At 49.0% G+C, this 24,831-nt stretch overlaps 1 protein-coding gene across 1 annotated transcript in view; it reads left to right on the top strand.

The window, feature by feature from the left end:
* The first annotated feature begins 10,317 nt into the window (after window positions 1-10,317).
* KCNJ10 (potassium inwardly rectifying channel subfamily J member 10) overlaps window positions 10,318-24,831 on the top strand; it is a 32,705-nt gene continuing 18,191 nt past the window's right edge. The window contains exon 1 of the mRNA XM_004027072.5: window positions 10,318-10,478. The gene's annotated coding sequence lies outside the window, so the exon portion shown is untranslated. The remainder of the gene's footprint in view (window positions 10,479-24,831) is intronic.

The raw sequence follows: 24,831 nt of genomic DNA on the forward strand, positions 1-24,831 counted from the left end.
CAGGAGTCAAACTCCCACATCTGTATCACCTCATGCTTTTTAAATTGTTTTAAAAGAAGACTTCTTAAAGGGTAGTTTTAGATTCAGAGCAAAATTGAGAGGAAAGTTATAGAGATTTTCCGTATGCCCCCTGTCCCCACACATCCACCAGAATGGCACATTTGTTACAAGTGATGAAACTACATTGACATCATAATCACCCAAAGTCCATAGCTGACATTAGGGTTCACTTTTGGTGTTGTACACTCTGTGGGTTTGGACAAATATATAATGATGTGTATCCACCATTATAGTCTCATTGCTGTAAAAGTCCTCTATGCTCTGCCTAGTCAATCCCTCTTCCCTAACCCCTGGCAACAACTGTTCTTTTTCCTGTTTCCATAATTTTCCTTTTCCAGAATGTCATGCAGTTGGAATTGTACAATATGTAGCCATTTCAAATTGGCTTCTTTCACTTAGTAATGTAAATTTAAGGTTCCTCCATGTCTTTTCATGGCTTTGTAGTTCATTTCTTTTTGGCACTGAATAATATTCCATTTCAGGATGGCCATGGTTTATTTATCTATTTACCTACTGAAGGACATCTTGGTTGCTTTCAAGATTTGGCCATGATGAATACAGCTGCTATAAACATCCATCGGCAGATTTTCATGTGGACGTAAGTTTTCATCTCCTTTGGGTAGATACCAAGGAGCATGATTCCTGGATCGTATGGTAAGAGTATGTTTAGTTTTTTAGGAAACTGCCACACTTTCTTCCAATGTAGCTGTACCATTTTGCATTCCCATCAGCCACGAATTCCTGTTCCTGTTGTTCCACATTCCTGCCAGCATTTGGTGTTGTCAGCCTTAGCCTAGTGTTCTTTTCACAAAGTTATACTGCCTCAATAATGTAATATCTGTGGAATATTAATATCATGGGTTACTGTAAAGCCATAATAATTGCTGTGTTTAAATATGTGAATGTGTATATAACACACTGTTACATAAAAAAGCAGAACCTAAAAATATTCTTATAAATTGATCATGACTATATTGAAATAGCTTCAGGAACACTGATAAAAATCAGAACAAAATTTGGAGAAACAGAAATATCTTATTGTTTATTTTTCCCCAGGGAAATAATGAAGAGAAGAAAGTGGTTTACAAACGCAAAGTGTTGTTGCTGTTGTTATCAGTATTATTATATCCCAGATATGGATCTATTCTTATTCAGATCCTTTAAATTTGGATCAAGAAAATATGAGCTAGAGGAGCAGGAAGACATAGAGATGGACACGGAGGGCTAGAAGCTCCTGGAATGACCTGGCAAGGTGGGAAATTCGGTACTGGATAATATAAGCTCAGGAGACAATGACTTGGGTTCAAATCCCACCTCTGTCCACTACTAGCTGGGTGAACCTGAGCAATTATTTAACCCGTTAAACCTCAGATTCTTCATCTAAAAAAAAGAAAACCATATTATTCATCTCTTAGAGGGTTGTCATGAAGACTACATAAGGCAATGCCTGACACATTGTTAGTACTCAGCAAATGCTAGCTACTGTCTTCCTCTTCCTCTTCCTCCTCCTCATTGTCTTCTTCATGGTCATCATCATTGTCACCATCATCACCATCATCTCAGGGATGTCCTGAAAGCCCCGCCCTGCCTGTGCCACCTTCCTCTGTTCTGGCACCACCCTGTGAGGCCTGCAGGGGGCGCCCCCGGTATACTGCCCTCTCCTCAGCTCTCTTGCTGGTGATTGTTGTTGTTCCAAGTGGAAATATCGAGTTTTCAGCCCGAGATTGGCATCAAGAGTGCTGTTAAAGCCCCAGTCAACATCCCCGTCTCCTGGGCCTGGTCCTGTCACCCGAGCTTTGGGACTGCTAGCCTGCCCTTCTCTGTCCTGCCAAGCAGCTGCTCACATTGGTTCCACTGTGCCAGGAGCTCAGAGAGAAGAAACCAAACTCCTGGGCAAGAACACATTTGCATAGAGCTGTCCCTATTTGCTGGAGGGGGCATCACTGGCAGGGCCCTCCACAAGGCAATTTCAGCCAGCCCCTCGCCTCAGTCCAGGTGCCCCTGAACCTAGCCTTGCTGACAAGGAAGAAGACTACCACTCCCTCACCTGATTCACTCATCCTGCAGGTCCTAGACTTTACCTGTTATCTAGCCTCAGTTCCTTATTTATCACTGAGCTGAACAGAGGCAGGAGAAAAAATGTTTTCCCAGGCACCAGGACACAAAAGCATAGACAAGATTCTAGCTTTTGGCTTGGCATGGTGGTTCGAACCTATAATCCCAGCACTTTGGGAGGCTGAGGTGCACGGATTGCTTGAACCCAGGAGATGGAGACCAGCCTGGGCAACATGGCGAAACCCTGTCTCTACAAAAAATACAAAATTAGATGGGTGTAGTGGTATGTGCATGTGGTCCCAGCCACCTTGGAGGTTGAGGTGGGAGGATCACCTGAGCCTGGGAGCTCAAGGCTGTAGTGAGCCGTGATTGCGCCACTGCACTCCAGCCTGGACAACAGACTGAGACCTTGTCTCAAAAACAAACAAACAAACAAACAAACAAAAAAAGGAACTGTGGTGCAAAATAGGAAAAGAGCTTAAAAAGAGCCTACTGTGGCCTGTCACTTGGAGAACAGGGAACAGGTGATACTTTTGGGAGAAAATAAAAGGTTCCCTTCCTCCAGCAGACACAGCTCTGAGCTGGGTGCAGGAATTGGCAAGCTGAATGCAGTTCAGTCCTCAACTTGCCCCATCAGCAGGTGCCTTTGTGGCAGCCCTGAGATCAGCCAAACTGGGGAGGCTTCCCTGGACAAGATCATGAGACATCTTGTGCAAAATCTGGCAAGTGGAAGAGGAAGCATGATGGGGAAGACAGCAGACAGTTGAGGATATGAGTTTAGTGGAGCAGGGAGGCCAATCTGGTTGATTGCAAAAATCTGTATAAATTCAAGGGGGATGGGGCTCTAGAAAACTCAGAGCAGAGGAAAGATATGGTTGAAGGAGTAGATGTGGCAAATGACTGAAGCTGAAGATTAGAGTGAAATGGGGAGAAGCAGAGCACAGCTCCAGGCCAGACGGAGGCAATTTCAGCCAGCCCCTCGCCTCAGGCTGGGTTCCTGAGGCTGAGGAGCTTGCTGCCTTTCTGGCTACTTTCAGCAGAGCAGGAGGATCAGAAGCCTTCTCACACAGAGTTCTATCTTGCTTTATAGGACTGGGTAGAGATAGGCTAAGATTTAAAAGTTATATGACAGTTAGAGGTGGTACAGGATTAGCCCTTACTTTACAGGTAGGAATAGGTCCCAAGAACATAGTCAGGACTAAGACTCAGGCCACCCGACTCGAGGTTCCTCATGTTTCTTTATTCCCAGTTGCCTCCCTCCTATCACAGTGCATTGGATGTTAATGGAATTTCTATCAATTGGACCCAACTGGAAAGGTACTAGAAGTCCCTAGTTAGAGAAATTTGTTTTTTTCTTTTTTCCTTTTTTTTTTTTTCTTTTTGAGACAGAGTTCCGCTCTGTTGCCCAGGCTGGAGTGCAGTGGCGCGATCTCCGCTCACTGCAACCCCCACCGCCCGGATTCAAGTGATTCTCTTGCCTCACCCTCCTGAGTAGCTGAGATTACAGGCACACACCACTATGCCTGGCTAATTTTTTTTTTTTTTTTTGTATTTTCAGTAGAGATGGGGTTTCACCATGTTGGCCAGGCTGGTCTTGAACTCCTGACCTTAGGTGATCCACCCGCCTTGGCTTCCCAAAGTGCTGGGATTACAGGCATGAGCCACCGTGCCTGGCCATGTTTTTCTTTTTTAAAGGAAAGAATTCTTTAGTAGGTAACTAAGTATTCCCTAAATTATGTCTTATAAATGTGGGTTTGTGTATATTGCATTTATTTAAAGGGGGTGATCTACTCACATAATGATTCATTAGTGACTAGGGGAATGTAGCTCAGTCCTTCTCTTGGATTTCTCCTCTGCGGCCTGAGTCATTCAGCTATGAGATGCTCCACTACTAATGGAATTTGTTCAGCACTGTGGGATGTGAGCACCAAAACGCCACTTGGAATCCTGAATCCTGTGGTGAGCCATGTCAGTGTCTCTGTTCTTTCTAGCCACTTCCCCTGACTTGTTAAATACTGACTATTTTGAGTCTCTATCATGCCTCCCAACCCAAAGCTTTCCTGATTCCCTCTGTCCACATCTGCTTTGCCCAGCACAAGCCCCTCAGACTGCTGCCCACTTGTGGATTCTTTCTAAAACAGGTGACACGCCCCAACTCTCCTCCTCCTCTGCTCTGAGGTAGCCTCTGCCCCGTTATAAATGAAGTAAAAGTAGAGATGAGGCCAAAGCTGGAAGCAGTGAGTCTGAAAGGAGAAATGGAGGAGAATAAGGAAGACGCAAGTTGGGAAACTGAAAGAAGAGAGAGCGGTCCTCAAAAAGAGAAGGTTCCTCTGTCATGTTTCATGGTGGACATTGGATGTTGTAATTCTGGGGAATTTTTCATACCAACATGTACTCAGGGGTCATAGCCTCTGGTTGGCAAGATTGCGTTTAAACCGTGCAAATTCCCTCTGGCGTTATTCTGAGACAAGCTTTGGGGTCAAATATATGTGGATTCAAATCCCAAAACACTTTCCAGCTATGTTAGCATAGGCAAACCACTTAACTCCTCAGAACTTCAGTTTCCCCATCTTCTGATCTATCTGATGTAGTAAACACTCACAAATATTAGTGTCCTATGCCCCTTATTACTGATTCCCTACTGGGCTCCTACAGACTGTCCTAGGACTTCTCTTTTGCAAACAAATTTAAAAATGAAAACCTGACATTTGATATGTACAAAAGAATATAGATGGTGGACATATGTCTATATGTTATAAAGCATAATTTAAGAACAAAAACTCAATTTAAATCACTCTTTTAAATTCAGAACATTACAGTGCTGTTGAAGCTACCTGTGTACTTTTCCACAAGCTCCCACCCCTGCTGTTCAAGGACTTATAAAGTCTTTCTAACTGCCCAGTCCCACCCGACTCTATCCTCACTCTGATTGTTATTAGAGGACACTTCTGTAGATCACTTGTAGTTTTTTAGTCTGATTGACCAGAAGTAACACAGAATTAAGGAAGTCATGAGCACTTCCAGCCTCAGAGAGGAAGATGCCAAGTTCAGTCTGGGGGCCTGTCACGTTTTTTATCTTCTTCTTTTTTTTTTTCTAGGTCTTCTGTGGTGAAGACCTCCTTCACTGTGACCTGTAAGCACGAGGCACCTGTTTGGGGTTTTAAAACAAGGGCACAGGGACCGACATGATGAAAACAGGTTGCCTCTTCCTTTGAGACTGGAGAGAAAGGTGAAGGATGGGTCAGGTCCTGATCTTTCTGATTCAGGTAGTGGTCATAGGAATGAAAAAGGACATTGCAAACAGATGAAAGAAAGGGAGACTTGACAGCATTTGTTGGCTTAATTGACATGTCCAGGAATGGGCCCAAGGCAAGGGTGAAGAGTAAAGGTCACTTGTAGTTTTTTATTCTAATTGACCAGGAGTAACACAGAACTAAGGAAGTCACAAGCACTTCCACCTTTGGGGAGGAAGGTACTGAGTTCAGTTTGGGGCCTGTCAAGTCAAGATGGAAATCCCCTGCAAGGAACTAGAAATATGGAGCTCCAAAGAGAGTGTAGGATTGAAGATAGAGATTTGGGCATCACTCAGGGACAATCGTTGGAGCTATGTAAATGACAAAGGCTCAAGGGGCAAGACACAGAAAGAGAACATAAGGCTGAACCTTGAGTGTTAAAAGAAGTAGCTGTAGCCTTGGGTGTATAGGGGCAGTGGAAGAAGATAAGGCTGGAATGGCACCAGGTCCAGGTTATAATAGGCCTTCTCTTCCAGGGAAAGGAACTTGGACTTTACTTAAAGATAGTTGGCAGTTACTGAAGGTTTTAAAACTTGGAAGTGGTACGGTCAGATGTGTGTTTCAGAGAGATGTACTTTACTGGTGCTTAATTACTTTCAAATAAAGAAATTCATAACCCAAAGAATTATTAGAGTGGAGGAAGACTGGAGGTAGGAAGAGTAGTTAGAAGGCTGCTGCAGTAGCCCTGGTGTATTAGGCCATTCTTGCATTGTTATAATGAAATACCTGAGATAGGCCATGGTGGCTCAAGCCTGTAATCCAGCATTTTGGGAGGCTGAGGTGGGAGGACTGCTTGAGCTCACAAGTTCAAGACCATCCTGATCTACATAGCGATTCTTCTTCTCTACTGGAAGTTAAAAAAAAAAAAATAGCTGGGTGTAATGGTGAACACCTGTAGTTCCAGCTACGTTTGAGGTTGAGGCAGGAAGACTGCTTCAGCACAGGAGTTCAGGGTTGCAGTGAGCTGTGATCACACCACTGCACTCCAGCCTGGGGGACAGAGTGAAACCCTGTCTCAAAAAAAAAAAAAAGATTAAAAATTAAAAAAAAACAACCCAGAGAGTGGGTAATTTATAAAGAAAAGAGGTTTAATTGGCACACAGTTCTGCAGGATTTACAGGAAGCATGGTGCTGACATCTGCTCAGCTTCTCAGGAGACCTCAGGAAGCTTTTACTTACGGTGGAAGGCAAAGCAGGAGCAGGCACATCACATGGCAAAAGCAGGAGCAAGAGAGAATTGATGATGGGGGATGTTGCCATATACTTTTAAACAACCAGATCTCACGAGAACTCACTATCATGAAGGTAGCACCAAGCCACTGAGGGACCTGCCCCCATGATCAAAACACCTCCCACCAGGCCCATGTCCAGCATTGGGCATTACAATCCAGCATGAAATTTGAGCAGGATCAAAGATCCAAACAATTATTACCTGGTGAGAGGTAATGGTGTCCTAGACTACAGCAATGATAGTGGAATAGAGAGGAAGGAGACAATATTGAGGCTATTTAGAATACAGATGCATTGATTCAATAAGGGAGATGAGGTGAGGAAGACTGAAGAATCTAGGATGGCTGCCATGTTTCTGGTTGGGTGATGATAGTGTATCTACCACGGTAGAGAATAAATGGAGAGGAGCACTCTTGTGAGCAAGGTGACATGTTCTACTTTAAATATGTTGAGTTTGAAATGGATATCCGGGTGGGCCGGACATATTGACACATGGGTGGTAGTTGAAGCTAAATGGATGGATAACATTTTTGGAAAAATAATAAGTGCACAATAAATGTCTGTTAATGATCCATAAATCATTACAGTCCCTTTGCTTTCTCTTCTGTGGTGTTCTTCATGTTTATTTTGGAGTTCCACCAGAGCCTCCAAGCTAAGCTTGTCCAACCCACCGCCTGTGGGCTGCATGCAGCCCAGGACAGCTTTGAATGAGGCCCAACACAAATTTGTAAACTTTCTTAAAACATTATGAGGGTTTTTTTTGTGATCTTTTTTTTTTAAAGCTCATCAGCTACTGTTAGTGTTAGTGTATTTTATGTGTGGCCCAAGACAATTCTTCTTCCAATGTGGCCCAGGGAAACCGAAAAATTGGACACCCCTGCCTAAGTCCTCTCTGTCTGTGAATGTCAAGACTGTGGCCCCCTTAAGGATCTTTTGGATGTCCTATTTTTTGAAACTTAAAGTTCTTATACCAGTCTTGCAGGCTGGCCCTCAGACCACCTCACCACAGCCCCTCATCCATATTGACTTAGGAAGAGAGGGCATTCGGAGTGTGAAGAAGAAAAACTGGAAGACTGTTTCTTTTTCTTTTTATTTTGTGTTTTGTTTTGTTTTGTTTTTGGAGACAGAGTCTAGCTCTGTCCCCCAGGCTGGAGTGCAGTGGCGTGATCTCGGCTCACTGCAACTTCTGCCTCCCAGGTTCAAGCGATTCACATGCCTCAGTCTCCCAAGTAGCTGGGATTACAGGCGCGTGCCACCACGCCCGGCTAATTTTTGTATTTTTAGTAGAGATGGGTTTTTGCCATGTTGGCCAGGCTGGTCTCAAACTCCTGACCTCAGGTGATCCACCCACCTTGGCCTCCCAAAGTGCTGGGATTACAGGCATGAGCCACCTGGCCTGGCCTGTTTCTAGTACATTGTCTGGTTTCTATTTCTCTCCTCTCTATGAGTAGAGTTCTCAAAAGTGTAACCTATACTTGCTGACAGTTTCTCACTTTCTAGTGGTAACTTGTAATCTGGTTCCCACCTTGCTCACTCTTCTGAAATTGCTCTCAAATGTCACTAGAGACTTTGTCACTGCCAAACCCAATGCCTCTTCTCTCTGTACCTGTTGGCACTGTTAGAACCTCCTCCTTAACAGTCTCTCTTTCCTTAGCTCCATGACATCTCACTTTCTTTGTCTCCTTCCTGCCTGTCTGGTGGATTCTCTTTCACTCTTTGGGGGTCCTTCTTCTTCCCATCCCCTAAACATAGGTGTTCCTCACTCTCTGTGCCAGGCTCTCATTTCTCTGTGCAGTCTTTGTTGGGATCTACCCTGTTCTCATAGCTTCAACTCACACTGCCCTGGCAGCAATGACCTCCTTTCTCTCTCTGGTTCTGACCCCTCTCCACAGCTTCCAGCTCTGAACTCATCACTTCCTCTTCCCCCACCTCAGTCTCCTCACCAGGTGTGATCCCCCCCAGGCTCCCCTATGCCTGTGAATGACCTCGCAGTTCTGATCACCTGACTTGAGACTCTAGTATGATCTCTGAAGCTTCCCTCTTTTGCTCAACATGTCAAGTTGGCTTCAAACTTTTTATCATTTTCTTTTGATTTTTCTGTACTCCAATTCATTTTCTGTGTTCCACTTTTCACCATTGCCACGCTGATTTGGGCTCTCATCTCTTCATGCTTATATTATTGCAATTATTTTCTATCGTCTACTTGCGTACTATATCCCCTTGGTTCAAACTATTTTGTCACCTCCAGATTAATTTTCCTAAAATGCCACAGCTTTCTCCTACTCCATCCTTCCCAAGAACCTTCAATTGCTCTCCGTAGCCTACAGAAACTCTGGCCTGACCACAAATCAGCACAAGTCTGTGTTTCTTCCGGATGTTCCCCTTAACACAAACACTGCCTATGGTGCCTAACCTTTAGTCCCGTCCTTCCAGCTTCTCCAATGAGGCTATTTGAATGGACATTTACTTATCTTATGGCTTTTAGCGGTTAAACTAAGCTACATTCCTAGTTTCTTTCCTTTTTTTACCTGAATTTATAGCAATTCAATATGGTAACACTGGTTATTGATTAGCAGTAAAATGTTTATGATGATCAGAAATGAGGAAATAATTATATTCTCCTTTAATAAATGCTGGGGGTGGGGGTGAATTAAAACCTCTCAACACATAGATTCAGAAAATGAAAGAAATCTTTGGTGATGAAAGGGTTGAGAACCATCACCCTGCACTCTAATCTAGTAAATGGGACAGTTTGATGCTGTTTCCCAAGTGAACTTGTATTTTCACGTCTCCCCAGGACTCTGCTATGTTGTTCCCTCTGCCTTAAATGCAACAGAGTCCTGGGGACCATCTCTCAGCACCTGAATCTTCTGCTTCCTTTGGGACCCTGATCAGATGTTACCTCTTTCCTCCCACATCTGCTAGGAGCCCTCTGAATAGAATGACCTCTCGCTTTTACAGCCTTCAGTACCTCCCGCACTTCTCTGCGGGTTCCGGCCTTATCTTTCCTTACAGAGAAAGCCGCTGCAGGTGGGCACCGTGTGCTGCGCGTCTCTCACCCAGCACCGCACCTGGGACTTAGGAGACGGTGAACAACACGGGAATTGTGCCCAAAGATACAGTCCTGTGGCCCAGGGAGCCCAGGCCGACTCCGCCCCAATCTCACTTCCAGGCGCCGCCTTCGGCGCTGCCTGCAGGGCCACTGGGCCGGTCCTGAATTCATTTCCACTTCATTAACTCGGTCCCAGTCCCGCCCCCCGGCTCCAGCTCTCGTAACCCATCGCTGACACGACCGCCTCCCTTTTCTTCCTTCTCCCTTCCCCTGTCACCCTGCCAGCTCAGCTCCTATCATTTCGCATATCGTCTCTTCATCTCTCTTTCTCCCCGGGTCTGTCTGGGTCTCTGTCTTTGGATATTTCTCTCTGCGCCTGCAGCTGTCTGGGTCTCCGCTTCCTTGCCCCGCACGCCCCGCCCCCTGCCCAAGACCCTCCAATCCCGGCGGCTCGAGCCTGGCGCTCCACTCTCCCATTGGTCCGTCCGGAGCCCCCCGCCCCCGCCTGCCCGGCCCCCCTCCGGGCCCCTCCATTCACACAAAGTTTGGCTCCGGCGCTGCGGAGGGAGGGGGCGGCCCGGCCCGGCCCAGCTCTGCCCCCGGCCGGCCCGACCCCGGCCCCGGTCCCCGGACAAGCCCTTATCTGATCCCAGCTCCGGGTTTAAGAGTCCTGGCCCGGCCCGTCGCACAGCTCTGCTCCTAACTCCTGCCCGCCCCGTCCGTCCATCTGTCCCGCTGCCCCGCTGCCCCGCGGCCCATCCAAGGGGCCACTCCACCTCGGACCCAAGGTAAGACCCTGGCCCTGATGAAGGAGTTCTGCCGCCCCGGCCGGGTCCTGTCCCCCTAACTCTCCAGAGACATCGGGGTCCCAGATACTCAGTCCCTACCCTGCCTGGCCTCAGCGGTACCACCGTCTTGTTCCCCTGCCTCCCGCCTTGGGCAGTCCCAAATGGAGCCTCCTGGGAAGGGATCCCCACGAGGGAACTAGCCAGGCTGGTCACCTCAGCCCTTTCATCTAAGGAAGGGGCTTTCCCGATGCCCCCTCCCACTGGGCAGACCAGCAGTTGCATCCCTGCTCCTCTAGTTAATACAGTGACAACCACACATAACCAGGCACCCCATACACAGGCACAACAGACAGTGCGCCCTCCTCCCCATATGGACAGGTTACTCCCATCCCCAGCCCCTCCCCCACTCCCCATACAGTGACAATCACATAGTGACACCCATGATCGCTAGTTCCCACATGGGGAGAAAAACAGATACTGGCAGCTTAAACCGGGGAGCCACCAAAGCCTGGTGTGCTCCAGACCCCTGCCCACCCAATCTCTTCCTTCTATTCTGAGTGGCTCCCATTTTAAGACATCCCTCCTCATTGCCCCTCACCCTCACCCCAGCTGTTTCACACTGAGATTTCCAGAAGGAAAGGAGCAGGGCCACTTCTGCTAGAGTGAGAAGGGCAGATTGGGTTCTATAAACTCACCCTCCAGACGGAGACGCCCCTTCCCATTCCATCCCTCCTCTCATCAGAACTAACCCAGGGCACTTGTGTCAGGGAACAGATGAAGGATGGAACTTCCTGATTTGGGGGAGGAGAGCTGAACCCAGGAGTGGGTAGAAGGACAACACTGGGAAAAAATGAGAGTGGGTTCTGGTGTCTTGAAGTTTAATTCCAGTGAGTGCCCCAGGCAGGGTGAGGCAGATGGGGAAGTGGAGATGGTGAAGAAGCTGGTGCAGATTTGGACCCCAAAGAGGCCAGTGCTTAAAGCCTGCTTCTGTTGCTTACCAATACAAATTCTGACTAAAGATGTCTGGCCAGTCTGCTCTTGCTGTGGTGTTTGAAATTTTTTTCTCCCCACTGGGACTGCTTTAGGCTGTCTGGGTGGGAGGGAGATAATGACGGGAGATTTAGGGCCCCCATGTGAGAGATGGCCTTGTTTAAGGGTGCTGAGGAGGGCCTGGAGTGGTTGTCATGAAATTAGCCCCAGGAGGGGTGGGCAGCCACCAGTGAGTTCAATTTAGTTTCATCCTGAAACTCTCTCCCTAATCTCCAAGGATTTTTGAACATATTCCTGGCATGATGGTGGGTACCATCCTGTGCCAAGTGGTAGGGCTTGTAAATTTCTTTGGGGGTAGACTGGGTATAGGGGACCAAGTTTGGAAGGAATCAGGCATCCTGACTCATAGCTGGTTCTTCAGAGGAAGAAACGAGGGAGGAGGGGGATGGAAGGCATCATGCAAGGGAGAGGGTCCAGGGCTGGATTGCGGAGGCAATAGGCACGGCCCAGGCAGTGCCAACTCCTTTCCCTGCTGCCTTCCCCCAGTCCTTTGGTGGTGGTGGCAAGGGAGGAAGGGAGGGAGAGGGTGTTGGGGGGTGATCTGGGCCGGTCCAGCCTCCCAAAGCCCTTGCCAACCTGGGTCCTGAAAGGAGCTGCTGTTTTCTGAGCCATCCCCCCACCCCCCACTCAGAGCCTGAGCAGCCAAGTTGTCTCAGCGGATATCAAATGGCAATGACTCCACCGATGGAGGGTGGGTGGGGAGTGGGAGTGGCAGGGGTAGCAGGGTTATGGTTCCAGCCTCTCTGTGGCTCTAATGCAGAACCCCTCTGCTATCCCTTACCCTGAGGAAAAAATAAATCCATCTCCCCCAACATCTGACCCACATCCAGTCTATGGGTGCATATGTTTGTGTGAGGGGATTAATGATCTGCCCGCTGGTATCCCCTACCTCCTCCGTGTGCCCCATTGAACCACATTCTAGCTCCCTCCCACCTGCATCACTGTGCATAAGCTCATTTACAGCTCCAGCTTGGTTGGCTTGAGCTACAAGGAAGTGACTGGCAGAGGACCCGGGGACCTTCCTTCCCTTGACCTTCCTTGGGACCAGAGAGGCTGGGACACTTGGATCACGGTGGGCTCAGATGAAGTCCTCTGGAGTCATTCTGTGATTGGTGGGATAGGGGGTTTAAAGCTCTAGGGGGTGGGTCATGCAGAAAGATCTGTTTCCTCAAAGGATACTCCTGAGCCTCCTGGTAAAACTCTTGGTTTCTGCACACAAGATGGAAAGATAGGCCGAGCCTCCTGGCATTGGTGGGGAGGAAAAGAGACACTGGGCAATGGAGTCCCTAAGCTTTCCAGCCACAGGTTATTTAGGACGGAAGAAAAAAACCTCCACTCTCCCTCCCCTCCTCGGCCTACATTCTTCTCTTGCCTGACTGGTCAGTGCTACTGTCCAGGCTGAGGCCAAGCTGTCCAGGATAGCAGTGGGGCCCTGGAAGGGGGCAGAGAAGGAATCAGCCAAGGCACATCGTTGAGATGAAACTACAGAAAGATTGGAGAGGAAAGGGAGATTTAACATCTAAGTGTTTTAGCACCCAATGGTGGGTGGTTGGCTGGGCAGCTCCTGGGAATGAGAGTTTGCCATGTCACCTCGGTCTCTCCAGCAGGCTGAGTTCAATGCTTTTCTTCCCTCATTTGAGTTTAGCCTACATGTTTGCCACCATTCTTTAGGGAGAGAGTGCATCTGGTGGCCCCTCTTCCTCCCCTCCCCCATCAGAACCTTGAAAGGGCAAAGAGAAAGGGATTGTGGGAAATGCCCTCCCGTGGGTGTTTGCCAGCTTGGAGCCTGGATTTGAGGTGGTGGGGGAAGGGAGGGGCTGGCTCTGGAATGTGAGAGAGAAGTAAGAACAGAACTTTGTGGCATGGAGAAGGAGGTTGGAGAAGCAGGAGCTAGAAGAGGACTGAATCAGACCTCAAGCCTCCAACAAGGTGCAGCACAGAAAGGGTATACATGGCCATTGTGCAACTTTCCCGATGGCACAACACCTGGGGAAAGGATTGTGGCTGCAGCTAGAAGGACTTAGGTTAGATCTCAGGAAGCACATCCCAGAAAAGGAAAGACATTTGAAATGGAGACTGGGAAGGAAAGAGAGACCACTTTCTGGACCAAAAAAACCAACCAAAACAAAACAAAAACCACCAACCAAATCCTCAAACACAGAAGCCCATCCTTAAAGCTTCCGAGAGAAGTGATGGAGCTCAGAGTGCAGGGATTATTGTGACAACTGTCAGGGGCCTCCCCTGGGTGGCTGCTGCACCTCTCTCTTGCTGTTCCAGGGCTACTTTCTGCTCTGAGAGACAGCAGGCACTATGGTTAAGAGCATGGCCTTGGAGTCCGACTTTGTGGGATTCAGTCCTGGTTTACCACTTAGTAGCTAAGGAAGTCTCATCCTCACAATAGGGCTCATAACTGCTGTGAGGATGCACAGTGACTATTGTAAAGGGCTTGGAATGGTCCTTAGTCTGTAAAAAGTGGAGTTGTGGGCCATTGCTTTTCTCCCACCACTCTAATGTTTTCTACTGTGTCATCTTTCCTGGTTCCTGGGCTTTGTCCCAGCCCTTCTTTGTGGGTTTTGCTTTGTTTTGTTTTGAGATTCTGTCCTAGGTTTTTTCTTCCCACCCTTCTGGAGTTTGGGAAGGTAGAAGAATTATCAAGCAGTTTAAGATGCATTTCCTCCCTTGATTCCAATAGGCTGGGCATCACTTGAGGTGGGGTCTCCACACCCACAGCCCCTGCTTTCCACAAGTTTTTACCAAGCAGATGTCCTGTCTTCAGATTCAATAAATGAGAACTGAGTGGTTGAGCTTTCACCAAATAGTCTCTTTCCCCATTCTCAGCAACTTCTCTTTCAGCCAAAGACTTCTGTCAGAGACCTCTTCTGTCGGTCAAGACAACCCCCACATCTCATTCCTGCTCCCATGGTCCTGCCTATCGCTCTTTTATTCTTCATCCTGCCTCTCCCTCTCCCGGCCCAGGTTTGCCCCCACAACTTCTCTCAGGTTTATATGCCCTCCTCTTCTTGTGTCTCCTGATTGGCTTGTTCATCCCATCAGCCTGGATGCCCACAGCAGCCTCCTTAATGACCTCCCTGACTCCAGCCCCCTGTCTCCTCGACTCCTTCCCCGTTACCCTATAATGAAATTATCACTGGAATTGTCATCATGAAGCATCAGTTTTATCTTGCCCTTTCTCTACCCAGACACATCTGTTGGCATTGGATAAAAACTTCCCAATCACAGTCTTCAAGAGACTTTATGCCTCTCTCCCATCCCCTCCAGCCCCATATCTTGTGGAACTGCACTCTTCAGACCCTGATCCTGGGGAGCATATCCCAGGCAGTCTCTGAGCCATGCTCCTCCCCACACTCTGGACCCTCACAAAGGCCATTCCAAGTCTCACCCCTCCCGCAGACCTCTATTCTCCTGTTTCCCTCTCTGCTCTGCCATCTTGCTTGTTACTTGCATCTGCAACTTGGTCCAGGGTTTTCCATGCATGGCGATGTTGGAGGAGACTTGTCTCCCTCATTAGCCGGGGGTTTCCTCTAGGGTAAGGCCTGTACCTCTGTCAGATTGGCAAAGGCATCTCTTCTCTCTCTGGACCCTCTGGCACCCAGCAAAGGGCCTGCCTCCTAAGACACAGAGTAGCTACTGTCCAGTTTGACTCTAGATAGGAAACATTTCTGATCGCTTATTCTTGGGGGAGGAGCCTGACTTTGGAGGTTTATGTGAGCATCCTGCAGCAGGGTGTGTATAGGATCCTATTATCTAATTCTATAGGAGACCTCAAGAGAAACCCCTCTCCTACTAACGACCCCATCCTGTAGACATGGCTTCACCCTAAGATTACAAGCCCTAGAACCCCCAATTTATAGTCTTCTAAGCATTGTTGCTCCACCCACCCCCCCAACACAAATGCAGGTATGTAGGCCCCAGAGAGCCTTTCTCCCCTCACCAGGGCAGTCTGACTCCAGCCTGAGGCTGGGCTTGTCAGCAGCATCGTCTGGAATGAAAAAGGGGGATAAAGGTCAGAGTCTAGTCTGAGGCAGCCCCATTGTCCTGAGCATACCTCTGAGCAGGGGCTTGCAAGGTGGCAGACATGTGAGGTCACCTCCCAAGTGGGGTATAGGTCTGACCTCTTAGCACTGCATTCTCCCTGGACCAGCCTCCTCAGCTCCACTTCTGATCCCAGTTCCAATTGGTAGAGCCAGGCACACTCCTTCTCCACGTGTTTAAACCTCCTGGTTGACCCTGTGATAAAAAAGATATGGGCAACTGGTAAGAGGAGAGGGTGAGTGTATTAGAGTCTAGAGAACTGGTTTTTAAACTTTTTGACCTCAGGACCACTTTACATTCTAAAAAGTTACTGAAGACTCCAAAGAGCTTTGGTTTGTGTGGGTTCTATCTATGAATATTTACTGTGTTAGAAATGAACACTGGGACACATGAAATAATTATTAATTTTTGCATGTTAACAAAATGACGTATTTTTAATGAAAAACAGCTGTATTAAAGTAAACAAACAAAAAGTTAATAAGAAGAGTGACATTGTCTTATATTTTCACAAGTCTTTTTAAACATCTGGCTTAATCAAAGACAGTTGCTTTCTCATCTGCTTCTGCATTTAGTGTGTTGCAATATCATAGGTCATGTACCTTCTGGAAAACTCTGCTGAACACTGTGAAATAATGAAAGTGAAAAGGGCAAATAATGTATTGTTAGCATTATTATGAAGATAGGTTTGACTTTGTAGAGCCTCCGAAAGGGTCTCAGGAACCCTCCGAAAGGGTCCAGGGACCATACTTTGAGAACCGCTAGTCTAGAGGAACCTTAGAAGACAGTTTCAAAAACCTGGGCCAATTTGAATATCCTCGTTGATTTCCTTCAGCTGCCATGGTCTTTTGAATGTTCTCACCAGGGAGGTAGTATGGGGTAGTGGTTCATCATGTAAGTTCTGCCTCTGTTCTACTACTCACTAGCTATGTGGCCATGGGAAAATTATTAATATCTCTGTGCTTCAGTTTTCTCATCTATAAAATGGGACTTTAAAAAGCACCCACATTTAGAGTTGTTGAGAATTAAATGACATAATAGGAAAGGGCTCAGTGTAGTGCTCAATGATGTGAGCTCTCATTAAATTCCGGAGCCTTGCCCCTGAATCCACTGCGCATTGTCCCGAAGGCAGGGAGCTGCAGAGGAGATCCATCCAATGCTACACATAGGAGCTCGGCCCAGAGAGGGAAAGTGACCTGTGCAAGTTCCCAGAGAGAGTTGACAGGGTTGTTGGGCCCTGAACCCAGGAGTTCTAAGGCCTAGCTCCATCTCTGCTCTCCCCGCCAGAATTTTTTTGTGGAGAGTGGAGGAGCAAGGTCCTAAGACGGGGAAGGAAGCAGACTTTACCTTTCTTTTCCCCAGCAATCTCAGGTGAGCCCAGGGCCAGGGCAGTACAGTGGGAAGCCTTGAGGGCAGACAGCAGGGAGAACTTCCGACACTGACAGCAACTGAAAAGAGGAGAAAGAAAGCTAGGAAGACATTCTCAAGCCCAGAGATTGTTCTGTCTTGCCTTGTGGGGAGCAGTTCTGCAAAGTGTCCCTGGCCTTCTCTTCCTGGGGCTTGTAGGAAGTCTGTGATTGGGCGACCCTGCTTCTCATGAGGTGCTCAGTCCCGCTCACTGCCCTCCTCCAGCTCTCCCACCACCCAAGGCCCAGGAGCCCCTCCCCAGATCACGCCTTCTGGCCCTGCCCTTTGTGCTGAGGCACCACAAGGCACAACATGGTGCCTTGGAAAAGCCAGTTGGTGGTGCCGAGGGCATTAATGAGGATAGGGGTGCCTGCTGGGGTTCCCTGAGCAGGAGAAGGGAAGCTTCTCCTCACAGATTGTAGAACAGGAGGAGGCAGATGGGGAGTTAGACATATACTGGGAAGAGCTAGTCCTGGCTCATTGGCCCTTCAGTCAAATTCCCCTGAGCTGGGCTTCCAGCTCCACCTTCACTAGTTCAGGTTGAATTCCCTGGAAGAGCACAGGTGGCAGGTGACTCTTGTCCCTAACCCCTGCTTCCCCTGTAGTAGCTTCTTCAGCCTCCAGAACCAGAGCAGGTGGAGATCTCAAAGAAGGTGGCACCCCAAGGAAGTAGAACCCCAAAGACCCCAAACCCTGAGCACATGCCCTTCCTGCTGGGGTTGGAGAACTTGCTATGTATTACTCCGTTTTTCTTCTCCTGCCCACAAAATTCCTTTGCATAGATGGTAAAACTGAGGCAAAACATGGGAGGACTTAGACTGCCCACCCACTTCTTTCTAGAGCCCAGCCTGGGACCAAGGGGCTTGGCATCCCGCAGCCCCTCCCGCTCCACTCCTACCAGTCCCCGTGGCTTTTTCCATTTGGAAAGTCCTTTCTGGCGAGTGGCAGGTTTGGAGGCCCTAGTCTAGTCTCCTCCCCTGTCTCCTGGGCAGTGCCCCCAGGGGAGCCCCTGTGGGCCAAGATCTCCTTAGTCTCAGTCCTGGGCCCCCCTCACCCTCTACCAGCAGTCCCCCAGCTCCCGCCTCTCGGCTGTGGGACAGGGAGAGGGCTGAGGGGCTGGCTCTGCATACTAATGTCCTGCCCATTGTCAAAGCCCCTTTGTGCCAGGGAGCTCCATTGAGGCGGCTCCGGGGCAGGCACAATGGGGGCTCTGTCCCCTAGTTCCCCCAAACAGTCACCTGCTTTCAGAGCCTTCCCCACCACCCCCCCTTCGCCCCAGTGTCCGGAGGGCCCAGAGAGCACGGGGGAGTGGGCCCTGGGCCAGGGGGGATGGGCAGGAGGTGACCCCCCCCACTCTCTGGGCAGGCTGGGAGATGGGCATTTGACAGGGCAGGCTGCAGAGGGCACACAGAGGGGAGAGGCCCTAGGCTCACAGGGGCAGGGGCAGTCTGTGGAGGAGTTGGAATGCAGGTTCTCTGAGGCCTGAGAAGGGGAAGGGGCACTCAGAGCCTGCCCACTTCTCGGTTCCGTATGCCCAGCCTGGGCCTGTGGCTGCCACCTCTCCTCCTCCCACTACAGGACTCCCCGGGGCTCATATATGCAGAGACACACAGGCATACACTCATCTATGCGGCCCCACACACGGCTCCCAACACACACCCAAACGGATGTGCCCAGACACAACACACTGACCCCAGCACACAGATTGCACGTCCACACCACCACCTCCTGGCATATGCACCTGCACACCCACCCTCCCTCCACCCCACCCCCCTTTCCCTTTTGCACCCCCTCCACGGCCGCAGGCATCTCAGCACCATGTCCCTCCCCCCATGCCCTTGCTGCCCTCTGCTGCTCTGACACTGGTTATAACAAGTTTGCACTTGTTGTGACCTTAAGAATGTGGCCCTGGGGCTGAGAATGTCCCGCTGCCCCAGACTGCACCTGCTTATACGTTAACCATGGACACAGCCTCTTGCTGCACTCTAAGCAATGCTCCCATTCCTGCCTCAACCATGGAAGCAGTTAGGTGGGCCAGGCCCCCCACCCCAGAGCTGAGTCAAGTACCCTGGACTGAGCTCTATGTGAATAACGAAAGCCCCACCTGGCCTCGCTGGCACAGGTCCAGTGTGTCCGTCTTTGCATTTGCCCAGGGCACATAGATATTTCCTAGCCCTTCTTGGCCCTGGGAGGTAGATGGAACAGTTATCATTTTCCCAGCAAGGCTCTGAGAGGTAAGATGATGGTGTCCAGGCAGCTGGTGGCAAGGCTGGGACTAGAATGGAGGTCTCTCACCGCTAGTTTTTTTGTGTTTTTTCCCCCCACTATTTGTCTCTTGGTTTCACTCAGATGACCCCACCCCCAACCCTATCTACAATTCCAACAGAGCTGTCTTTTAGCCACCTTTTTTTGGGAAGGAGTGGGGGCATGGTGAGGGGAAGGGGTGGGGAGAAGAACGGGTCTAGGAGCCTTAAGTGGGCTTCTGGGTCTAGAAAGAACCTCCGAAGGTCACTTTGACCCTTGCACTACCCCTAGGCAGAGTGAGCCTACCTCCTTTCACTTCCCACCCTCCTACCGGCCCCACTCCTGCTACGAACTCTGGATCACTGGAAAGTAACCCCACAGCCTTCTTAGCTAGGGTTTGGAGTTGGGGATCTCTATCAATTATAAGTCCTTCATGCTGCCTAGCACTGGCCTTTCCAGTTATTATCCTACGTCTGCACGAGGATCTGTAGGCTGTATCTATGGCTCGCCTGCTATTCTGGTCCAGAGCATCTTCTAGCAGTTGGGAGCAGATGCCCTAAAAAGGGAAGAGAGGAAGGCCCATTGGGATCCCAGAGACTTGAGGGCTGACTGCACAGTGGTGTGCTGGGGCCTGGGAGGGTGGATGGGGTTGCAGAAACTCTGTTAGATAGAGAACTAAGCTGATATTGGTTTGCTCATCAGCAAACATTATTGAGTGCTAATCTCCATGATGTTTCCTCCCATCAAAATTGCATGGGAGAACCTCAGGGCCCTTCTACTCCTTCTCCTTTCCCCTTTTCTAAAATGCTTCCCCTCTGGCTACTGGATTCTCCTTAAGCCACCTCATCCATCTGTCTTCCTTCATGCAGGAACACACCTCCCCCAGCCCTTATACTCTGGTGTGATTCTTTTGCTCCAAATGTTCCCTACTGGAGAAGGAGAACTGCTCAATGTATGTAACTTCAGCTTTCCCTGCTGTGCTCGGGCAGTTAGTTACTATAGGAGACAGAGGATAGTGAGACACTCACCTCTGAATCTAGTTCTGTATCTAGTAAGTGTCCTCATGCCATCCCTACCCCATCCTCCTTCTTAAGGGAGGAATGTGGATAAGGAATAAGTAAAAAGTTGAGAGGGGGCAGAGAGATTGCCTCCCAGAGTCATGGTGAGCTCCCTAGACTCCTCTGAGTGAGGGTCAGAGGCTGCTCTTCATGCAGGGAACAGGAGCCCCAAGAAGGAAAGGGAGCTGAGAGGACACCTGTTAGGGAAAGAGGCTCAATTTTCCGAATATGAATGACAGGTACAGAGTACCTCTGCGTCTCCAGCTCCATTAAGGGTACAAATAGGAAGAAATTGCTCAGATAGCAACAGGTAAATTTTGACTTAACTGGAAGAATTCCCTGGGCATAAGGGGAGGGACAGAAAGAGGTGGAGAACTCATTGCCTTGATGAGAAGGAAAAGTCCCCCTTTAGTCACCTACTGAACAAAGCTTGAGTGGCATGGAAGATAGTTCCAATGACTCTCAGAGCCCCTATGGGGTTTCCAGCGGCCTCAAAGGAATCCCTTGATCATTTCCACAGACCCCAGTAAGAGCATTGCTGAATGTCTCCTCCTCGTGGACCTCACTATTTGCTGCTTATTCTAACTCTTCTTGTTGGGCCAGCTTCTGCAGGGGTGAGGGAGACCCTGAGACCTACTAGGTGGGAGGCCCAGATTGAAGATAATGGGCTGTGGCTGTGGTTGGCTGGGGAAGAGTTTCTGTGGATAATGCTCCAAGGTTGGCTCCACAGAAACTGGCACTTTTGGACCCCAGGGTGAGGAAAAGGATCTTGTAGGAAGAGATAAGTTGAGATGAAGAAGAAGACCAGGGTTGTTGCTCTGATTCTGATGTAAAATAACATGAGCTACCAGCTAGCAGTGTGATCTTGGGAAAGTTACCCCCCTCTTCTAGGCCTTGGCTTCCTCTTTAGTAAAGTGTGGGTATTAAACGTGATGACCATAGAGGGCTTCCCAGCATGAATACTCTGTGACACAGTCCAGTAGCAAGTTGAGAAGCCCAGACTTTAAGCAGATTTAAGCAGGCCTGGGTTCAACTTGCAGTGCACCCCTTACGAGTAGTCCTCCTGGGCAAGTTAGTTAACCCATGTAAGTCTAGTTTCCACCTGTTCATCTGAGGGCAATGCTATTGCCCCCCTAGGGAGGCTAGGATGAAGCACGGCATGGAGTGCCCAGCACAATGCCTGGCGCACCGTAAAGCCTGAGGTAGGAAGTTCATGGTACTGTGGGAACACAGGGGGATAGCAGCCCATGTTGTGGGTTGGGGCATCCAGAAAGGCTTTCCAGAGAAAGTGACATCTAAGCTGAGGCCTGAAGGAGGAGAAGAAATTAAGCAAAGTGGGAAAGGAAGAGTGTTCCATGGGAGAGACCCCATTATTTACTGAGAAAAGCTTGGTCTGTTCAAGAACCGAGAGGTTTTGTGTGGCTGGGGACATGATGCATGCGTGAAGTGGGTGGGTACAGATAGAGAACACTGATGCTAGGGAGGTCAGCAGAGACCAGGTCATAAAGGACTCTGTTCCACCAGTAATTCTAGGCACTTCAGAGATAGGGTCCCTCCACTTCCTCTCCTCTTCTTCCTACTTTTCATTCATCCTTTCTCCCAAGACTAATTTCTCTTGTCCTTGGTCACACGAGCACAAGGAAGCATTGGGCTCCCCTAGGACGACATGGCCAGTGCAGGGAGAAGCTTTAAGTTCAGAGTTGTCTGCCTCTGGACAAGTTTTGACTTAGGCCTGAAGTTTTCTGCCTCTGTCCTTTCTCACCACTAGAGAGAGATGTGCCTTCCACAGAAGACTCTGGATTTTATCACTGAGGCACTCCTACTAAGCACTCCCACAGTGGGCCTCAGTTTCCCCATCTGCCCCTCTCATTGTAGAGAGTAGGGAGAGTGTTGACAGGGTGGGGCTGAGCACAGCCTGCAGAGAAGAGCTAGGGAAACTGACTCAGTGCCCCCAAGTGTCCAAACGTTGAAACTTCAATGGGAAGCTCAGAGGAAGGACTTCCGAAGGATGAAGCGGGTGGCACATGGAAAAGGGGGCCTGAAGGAGGAAAAGTGATGTAGAACATCAATCCTACAGGCTCTTTAAAGTCAAGAAATACCAGGCACTGAGAAGGACACAAAGATGAACAAAATACGGATTAAGAAGCAGTCCGGAAAAGGTTCTCTGTTTGGGAAGATGGGGATGGTCCTTCCTGGAAGGCATGGAGCTGATGAAACAGCCTCTACAGGAGTTGGCCCTGGGGGTGCTCTCACAATGGGGAGTAGCTCTTCTGCCTCCCCTACCCGCCACTACCTCTTGGGCCCTCCACCCCCTAGGTCCAAGCCTCCCCTCATTTCCAGCCAACACCACTTCAAGTTCAAAGACAGGAAAGTGTACAGAGAAGGGCCCTTCAGCTGGGATCTGGTCAGCCTCCGCCGCCCTTCTCTCAGGTGGAGAACCCTGTCTTGGCCCTGGGACTCCAAGGAATAGGTCTCATCATACCCTCCCTAGTTTCTCAAACTCTTCTGGTAGATCAGGTGACAACTCATTAGCCTTCAGCCCAAGAACATTATCTCCAGGGCCCTGGCCATCCTAGGCCTTGAGAAGGCTGCCAGCTGCCTGATACTCCTGAGGCTGGGGGCAGACAAGAGGGTGAGAGGCTGAGGGATAGTAATTAAGGAACTTGGCTCTACTCAGCAGTCTTCAGCACACACTTGCCCACCTCTTGGCAGGCCGAGAGGGTTTTGGAGGAATTATAGAGAGGTGGGATAAAGAATAGTGGGTTGGAAGTCCCCTTCAATTCTGGGGCTAGAGTAAATCTTACCCCACAACTCACCTGGAGAAAGGAGATCGAAGGGATGGTGTAACTTGAGCATCATCCAGGCCACTGGGGTGTGGAGAGGCAACGTGAGGGAAAAGCCCACAGGATTTGGAGACATGGGGTCTGGCTTTGCTATTAAATAAATGTCAGCAAGTGACTTTATGTCTCTGAACCTTAGTTTCTCTAATTCAGTAATATTTTTCATTCATCTGCAAAGTAGGATAATAACATCTTTATTTGCATAAGGGCCTTACAGATTTCATATACTTTAAATCTTGTAATCCTGACCACATAGTGGAAGGTTTTATTGCCTCCTTAGATGAGGAAGCTGAGCTCTAGAGAGATTAAGAGATTGAGTGAAGTTCCCCTAGCTAGTAAGTGACACAGACAGGATGGCAAATAGCGGGAAAGGAGAATACATAGGGACCTTTGTGACTCAGACATGCCAGGATAAGAAATAGGTTTCATTTGTTGGGCTAACTCCATTTGATTGAAAATGACTCTCTGTATCACCATATTGAGGATGATTCTGAGGCTCAGTCAGATAAAAAGCACTGTGATGAATTAGTGTTATCTGCTAAGGGGTGGTGGGGTGATGAGTGATGGCTCACATGCTGTATAGTTGACATTCCTAGCCCAGAATCACCCAGAGATTCTAATTCCTCCTTCTTTACTAACCAATTAGGTTAAATTTAAAGGTAACAGCTTACAAAGGTGACTAAAATACAGTCTGTGCCTTCAAAGAGCTCACAATCTCTAGAGGAGAACAAAGGATGATGTGGCAAATGTCCCGGGAACATAGAGGGAGAGTAACTATTTCTACCTGGGAGGTGGGGAAGGCTCCACAGTGGAGAGAGCACTGGGGAAGGGCCTTGAAGGAGGAAGGGGATTTGAAAGGGAAGACAGCAGTCTGGAGGGGAGTCTTGGAGCAGGCAGAGGATGTTCTAGGTAGAGCGAGCTGCCCGAGCAAAGACATGGAGACAGACAAGTGGAGCACAGGCTATGTTTCACGTGGCTAGAATATGGGCTGCACAGGGAAAATATTCTAGGGGAGGCTGTGAACAGTAAGGTGGAGTCAGACATTGAAGGATTTTGCCAAGAAGTTTGAATTTTATCACGAAAGCTGTGGGAACTTTTTGAAGATTTTAAAGCCAAGTGATGGGGTCAGAATGTGTGCACTGAGGCAGCCGAGGACCGAGATGAGCACAGTGAGCCTGGGTGCAAGAGAACCAGGAGACCATTGCAACACCTCAAGTGAATGAACTAGGGCAGCCTCAATGGACATGAAGAGGAGTCATGAAGGCAGAAATGATGGACCTAGTTACCAATCAGATGAGGGGGAAGAGAGAAAGCAGGGGTAATTCTAAGGCTTGGGCACCTAGTGGAGGGTAATTCTGTGAACAAGAAGGAAAACACAAAAGAGACTCTTCTGAGGAGACAGGACGCTGAGTCTGAACATGTTAAAACTGGAATGCTCCAGGTAGCGGGAGCCTGTAAGTACTTGGACACCCAGGGCAGAGGTGACGTGGAATCCACGGAACGGGGGAAACAGTTGAGGAAGATGGAGTACAGTGGTCAAGGATGAGAGTCAAGAGTGGATGGATTCCTGAGAAACACCAACAGTTAAGGTGCAGAGGAGAGATTACAGCAAGAGAGATGATCCAAAGTAAACACAGAGGTAGAGAGAGAACCCTGAGAACATGGTGTCCGAGAGTAACAGTGAGACTGTGCACACGTGTAGTG

Source organism: Gorilla gorilla, chromosome 1, assembly GCF_029281585.2.
Source record: "Gorilla gorilla gorilla isolate KB3781 chromosome 1, NHGRI_mGorGor1-v2.1_pri, whole genome shotgun sequence".
NCBI lineage: Eukaryota > Metazoa > Chordata > Mammalia > Primates > Hominidae > Gorilla > Gorilla gorilla.